We start from the raw sequence: 7479 nt of genomic DNA, 5'->3' as shown, positions 1-7479 counted from the left end.
CTTAACGATAAAAGAAATACACCAGAATGTCATCTAGTGTAGAAATACAACAGACTTTCTTGTTTCCAACTTTGTAGTATTTTCTGTACTCTCAAATTAATAAGAAAAAATGTGCTTATTCCATAACTGAAATTTTATATTTCCACTTATTTATTTCCCAAGATTCTTGGCTATTTCTAAAAGAATAATACTGAGAAAATGCTTGTAAACTAGAGGTTGTAGACTGGTTACCTATAGGTTCTATTTGGACCACAGATCTATTTTTGTTTAGCCCATAATTTGTTTTCATAAATTGATTAGTTGACAGTATTGAAGTGTATTAAAAATCCAGACATCTGGTCTACTAGAAAAGTAGAAGATTTCCTAATGCTGAGCTCAAGTTCCCAAGGGGCAGCAATGGCTGGAGCTGAGCAGCAGGTGGTCCTTTGAGGTGGGGCATGAACCTTCCTCACCCAGCCTGCTTCTCCCATTCACATTACTTGCTCTGACCCTCAGAAGCATTTGACTTTGCTAGGAATACTTTGGAGATGTAAAGTTTTGTTAATACCAGAGGACTCTACATAGTGAATTAATTTGGTTTCATTCGTCAAAATTTCACTTATAAATTTTACTCCTAGTCATCACATCTAAAGAAATAGTGTAAAATACAACCAATATTTAGGCATAAAGATGCCTCCCTGCCCCAGAGCAGGGAGCTCAGTTGTTTGGCAGCCTGGTGTGGAAAACAATGCCTGCAAGTATTCTGCAGTGGAGCAGGTGCGCTCTTCCCACTTCAAGACTTCCCAGCCGCTCGGCCGTCTGGCTTTCCTCTCAGTAATCAGTGTTTGTTACACATCATCAACATCGCCAGTTCTAGTCTGTGCCTAAGTCACGGCCATCATAGCTGGATTCTGACATTCTGCTTCTTCTACTTCTTCCCGTTCTCTATTTCTCATTTCATAAGTTTCCAAAACCTTCTGAAATGCTTTTCAATTTTATGTAAATAGACTTTTATGCATTTATATTTTTCATATATATATATATTTATATTTATATGTAAACAGACTTTTATAGCTCTCGCCAGCCCATTAAAGCACTTTTTCCTTTATATAAGACTGTTGACTTATTCATTCTACAAATAATAACATTATAGTGTTGGGAAATAGCAGTGGACAGAGAAACCCCTACTGCCCCCATTTCTAGTGCAGTTCTATTTTAGTAAGAGAATGACAGGTAACTAAGGAGTGAACACATGAGGTCATTTCAGAGAGTGATACACACTATAAGAACAAAATAAAACAACATGACATGATAACAACTAAAGCACTATTTCATATTGACTAGATAAAGACTACCTCTCTAAGATAGTGAACTTTGAATGACAAGAAGCAGTAAGTTAAAAGAACTGGGAGGAGGATATTATTGCAGGACAAGAGAAGAGCCATCATGAAAGCAATAAAGTGGGAAGCCAGCTACCAAGGCAGAGTAGCAGAAAGGGGAGGTGGGCCAGGCCAGTTCAGTTCAAGAAGGTGGAGCCTTGCAGGCACTGATAAAGGATTTAGATTTTCTCCTAAATGCAATGGGAAGCCTCTGAGAGTTTGTAGGGAGGCCATTTAGGGATGCCATTCAGGAGGTTGTTTGTAATAGTCCAATGGAAGCTGATGGTGGTTTGTACCAGGGGAGGATTCATGAAGTTATCTTAGACTTTTCTCAACTATAGTCATTTTACCCTTGGTCCTCTGATGCTGTTTCTTTGCTATCAAAGATTGTATAATTGCCCCAGAAGTAGAAAGTTATAGAAGACTGGGTTTTGAATAGCTCATTTCACTTTACTTAAGGGAATAAATTACTGCACATCCTTGACTCTGATATGTAATTTATTGAAGATGCACCATTATTTTATGCACTACTAAGAAACAAATGTTCCCAACTGAAAAGTGACACAAGGCTTTCTTATTACATAGAAATTTTGTTTCACACTTATTGAAGGAGTCCTTTTAGCATTAGTTGGACATGATTTTTTTAAAAGTTGATTTTACTTTTCTGTATATGCAATAAATTTTCATTGTAAAGCTAAAGCACAGTATATTATTTTCAAAGACATTTTAAATAGCAATTAAAATCAATGTGTGTGATACCAATAATGCACATAACTCAACAAAGTGGCCATCACAATATATAAAGCTATTTGTATAATTTTGTATTTAAAGCCAATGACAACTGTGCATGAGCCAAAAATAGTCTGGAGATACTACCATTTGTAAAACACCCCCTAATTTTAGAGATATTAAAATATAACTACAATGTGCATCTTAAAACTGATGATGTAAAATAGTAATAGGAAATTTTCTTAGTAAGAAAATGTGTAAATAGGTCTAGAGGTAAGCCACTTCATTTATCACTGCTCTCGTCTGCAATGTATCTTTCCAATAATCAGACAACTCAAAAAACTTTCATTTATCCCAAATTTCACACATGTAGAGGCTTATACAGGGGTGGGCAAGAGTAGGTTTATAGTTGTGAGTACACAAAACAGTTTATTCTTGCATTATAATTTATTAATTATTGTATTATTTATTTGTACTACAACTGTAAATCTAATTTTTCCCACACCTGTATGTATGCCCATGTACACATATATTCCTATCATAATTTAAAGGGTCCTAAAACGGTAGACTGAAAAATCATTTCTCTTCCTCACTTAGTTCAGTATCCAGTTGAGCCCCTAACTCAATGTCTTACCCCACCATTTCTCTTTGCATATGTCCTATTTTAAAACCATTCAGGCTCATCAGTTAGGTTCCCCACTCTGTTACCAACTTTAGCTTGGAGGACAGATAGCCCCAGTGCAGAGTCTTGATGTTTCCCACCCTTCAGATCACTCTCAAGTCTCGTTATATGTATAACTAAGTATCTTAACTGGGCCAGAACTGACAACACTCTTCTCAGATCTCCCCTTACTTTTGGAAAACAAGCCTCCTTAACTTCTGAAGAACTCAAAATTTGCATGGGATTCTGGAGACCTTCCTAACAACAGTGCAACTCTCTCCACTGCTAGAGAACAGATGTAGGACAATAAGTCTGGTCTATGAATTCAGGGAGAAGGAAGGTAGTGCAGGGGAAACACGGGTGTTACTAAAAAAGAGAAATCACCAAAAGTGTAATGAAATGTTCACATTGTAGGATGAAAATTGGGAGGAAAAAACAATTTTGGGTGCTCATCAGGCTTACCTTCTCACTTCCAACTCTGGCTCCTGAGTTTTCTCTCTGGGAGGAAAATAATTATGGTTAAATATATATATATCCCTAGTGGCCCACACAAAGCTTCCATTTCTTTGTTTGTCTGTTTATTTTGGGAGGGGATGCCTCTAAAAGAGCTAGGCATAAAATAAGGGGAAACTTTTCCCTGCTTGTGAAAGAGAAGTTAGCTGAACAAAGGAGCTCTATTGCAAGAAGCTCTATTAAGAATTTAGTCAGTGCATCAGGAACATGGGTGTGCGCTGTGGGTTTAATTGTGTCCCCCCAAAAGATATGTTCAAGTCCTTACCCTCCACCTATGATTGTGACCTTATTAGGAAACAATCTTTGAAATGTAATCAAGTTGAGATCATACTGGATTAAGATGGGGCCTAATTTAATAACCGGTGTCCTAAGAAGAGAACAGTTTGGAGACAGAAACAGGGAAAACACCATGTGACTATAGAGGCAGAGATAAGAGTGATAAGTAGAAGAAGGCCAACAATTCCCAACAACCAGCAGAAACTAGTGCCTACCAACACCTTGATTTTTAGCTTCTAGCCTCCAGAACGGTGAGGCAATAAATTTCGGTTGTTTTAAGCCATCCAAGTTTGTGGTAATTTGTTATGGTAGCCCTGAGCAACTAGTAAGAATGTAAGGAAATCTCTGCTCCAAAGTAGGAAGTCTAGCAGGAACTTTGGTGGCACCAACAAGACTCACACTGCACAAGATTGATCACCAGAGCATGGCAGCAGCCCTTCCGGTGTGGTCCAGAGTTGGGGACAGCCAGTGTGGAGAGCCATCCAGAGGGGCAAACCTACAGCAAACATGGAGCAGCAAAGTTGCAAAATGACAGGGAGAAGATTTAAATACATGAGAAATGACTTCTGCCTTCTCACCTCCCCAAAGACGACTTTGGGGACCAACTACTTTAACTTACATTCCTTCCTTTACCACCTTAGTATCTATTTTAGCACCTGCCTTTTTACTTAGTAAGTGCCAATTTGTAATATTTTTTTCTCTTTCCCTCTTTTAGAATTTAAATTCTATAAGTACAAATGTCAACTCTGTCTTGTCCATTATTGATCTACAACACATAGGAAAATGTCTGAAAATTAGTATGTGCTCAAAAGATATATATATATAACAAATTAGAGATGTATGTATTATGCCTTCCCAACAGAATTGACTCTTGCTTGCTCATGACCATGGACAGGCATTGTTGCAGCTGGTCTTCATGCAGTTATTTGGGTTCCAAGTTAGTTGGAGACAAATAGGTCACATGGGACTGTGCTTGCTGGGGACTGAGGGAGAGCACAGGCTGTGGGCACCAGTCAAGTGGCACCCTGTCCTCCTGGAATCAGAAACCTCCCCTGAGGGAGTGGGGAACTATCACCTGCCCCATGGTCCTGCCTCCTGGGACCCTGTCCTCCTGAATCGCTGACGGGCTCCTGTCACATGGAGCTTGCTGTAACCTGCTTCAGGTGAGTTTCTGTTTAGAGGCTGTTTCTTAGGCTCTGTGCCTTTCTTTCTCTTCATAGCCTTTGCTCGTTTTTCAAGATATTTCTTGAATGAATGAGTAAATTAATGAAGACGCTTGTAGGGCGTGGCTATAGGGTTAAGCCTCAGACTGACCTGTTGGCAAAGCCACAAACAAGTCCCAGCTTAGAGGGCACAGTCCTCTTAGCATAATTAGGCTTGACCTTATGACACTCCCTAGATCCTATCTAGGTAGCTAATGGGCTAAGGGAGATGTAGCAAGTGCTGCCAAAACAAGTGAAACTCACAAGAGCATTGTAACTATGGTGACCACTACCTTGTTTACCTCTGGCTATAAAATAAAGGCTCAGCTTGCTACTTGGGTCTCTTTCTGTGGGCTTAGCCAGGCACAGGAAGATCCACCTAGACCCAGCTTATTCTCTTTGTCTTTTCTACATCCTTCGCCGCCCCCCCTCAGGCTCACCGAACCCTTCCGTCCTAGGTCATGGCAGGTAGAATACTACTAACTCATAATATAATGGAGCCTAGATGTTATTGGCTAATTCTGTTCAAGTCCAGACTGCTCCAACCATTCCTGGAGCCCGGTTAACCTGACACCAGCTTTCAGAAGGACATGTACACAATGGCTCATGCTTAGCAGTGACGGCTAAAACAGAGGGATGTCATGGGATGCCATCAGGAAAAGGGAAATTTTTTGAGAAATAAAACTTATAGGACTATGATAATTATCTTCAAATATTTGAAAGCCATTAATGTAGAATATAGAGTTGTTTTATTTTAGCTTGTTTTTTTACCCTGTTTCCTTAGTATGCAAATCAGGTATCAATGAGTATAATTTATAAGAAAGCCAACGGTGGAAGAATTTTCAGGAAACTAAATATAGTTAGTGACATGTGTATATCCTTAAATATATTTTAGTCGAAGCTAAATAACCTCTTGTCAATGGTAATATAGAAAGGATTCAAGTATCCAATAAGAGCAAGATAGAGATTGGATGAAATAGTTTCCAATCTTATGAATTTATGCTTCTGTGAAACTGGACATAGAGTTTCTAAGTATACCTGGATTATTTTATTAAAATCTACAAATGGAATCTGGAGTGTCTTTTTTTTTTTTACTTTTACCACATTTGTTTTGAAACAATTAATGTCATATCAGTCAATAGCATTTTTTAGTACTTTTCTACTCCCACACTTATAAAAATTTGATTATTTGCCTCTAGTAATGCAATTTTAATGGAATTCTTTTGCACTGTGCCCGTGGTCAGCAAACTGCAGCTCATGAGCCACATGCGGCTCTTTGGCCCCTTGAGTGTGGCTCTTCCTAAGCCTTAGGAGTAATTAAGTTAATAACAATGTACCTACCTATATAGTTTAAGTTTAAAAAATTTGGCTCTCAAAAGAAATTTCAATCGTTGTACTGTTGATATTTGGCTCTGTTGACTAATGAGTTTGCCGACCACTGCACTGTGCTGTTTTATTGCCAAACATGTCATGAGGTAGTTACAAAGCACAAAGTACTTCAGGCTTATTTTAGAGAGGACGCATTGAGGTAAGGAAGTAATCCATTTAATAAATGAAGCCACACTGTAGTTTCATGACTTAGAAACATGGCTTAGCAAGTATTAAGTGGGGCTGGGATTAGAATTTGTGTCTGCAGATCTACTACACAGCACAAGGATTCTTTGCTTGGAGAGGAGTGAGTTTGGCTTACTGACCTGCCAATTTCAAGAGCTTACCAAAATGATAAAGTCTCAGGAAAGAATGGCAATAAATTTTAATTTACCACTTTTAAGACACCTCATCTGGAGGATCCTGAAAGTAAACCTGCCTCTTGGCAAAAAATAAAATCAAGACGTTCAGAGAAATGATGAAATTTCATCTAATGCAAACCAGAATAACAGAATAAAAATGATGAATGCCCTAATTATCTTGAAATGAAAAAAAAAATAGTGCATTGTAGTAATATAATAAGTTTGGGATATATTCTTTGTTGACATCCACATTTTATTACTTGGATGAAATGTAGCTTATATAACCACACATTGCTTGGAGAGAAAATTATAAAAATGGGTGTAATGTTATTTGAAAGTTTTGACATTTTAGAGCTGCTATAAATATAAATCATTGTTGGGGTTTCTCTGTGTCCCAGTTCCCATTTAATTGGAAAGGGACTCACATCCTCTTCACTAAGACATGCCTGCCATTTAGCACATAATTGTACAGTGCCTTGCTGATGAGGAGGAAGAAATAGGTGGTAGGCAAAGGAGGGTGATAGAAATAGAATATGTAAAAAGCCATCCACAAAGTTTACACTTATCAAAAACGTTGATTTGTGAATCATATCCTGGAGATCTTTTCACTTTAAACAAAAGTCCCCTCTGGCTATTTACTGATTCTAATTTTTTTTAAGTGCTGTCAATAGAGAATCATTTCCCTAATAGAGACACCCCCTCAATGCTGCTTTTAACAGCCACCATGAAACAATTGTGATGTCACTCCTACCCTACCCAGCAGCTAAGCCACAGCATCCATTATCTGATTAGTACGTTTCAAACAAGATTAAACCTTAGTAATTCAGTCAAAATGATTTATCACATAGAAACAATGCTGGACCTAAGTGAAGTGCCGGCAGCAGTTACTATAGCTTTCTAGTAATAACCACAGGAAGGCTCATGTCACTGGGACACCAAAGGTTATTTGTTGTCGTCATTTCCTAAGTGAGTTCCTTAGCTACTTATGATTCTCATAGGGCCACACAGTA

This window comes from Myotis lucifugus, unplaced genomic scaffold, assembly GCF_000147115.1.
Source record: "Myotis lucifugus unplaced genomic scaffold, Myoluc2.0 scaffold_12, whole genome shotgun sequence".
NCBI classification, from domain to species: Eukaryota; Metazoa; Chordata; class Mammalia; order Chiroptera; family Vespertilionidae; genus Myotis; species Myotis lucifugus.
This window is presented reverse-complemented; position numbering follows the sequence as displayed.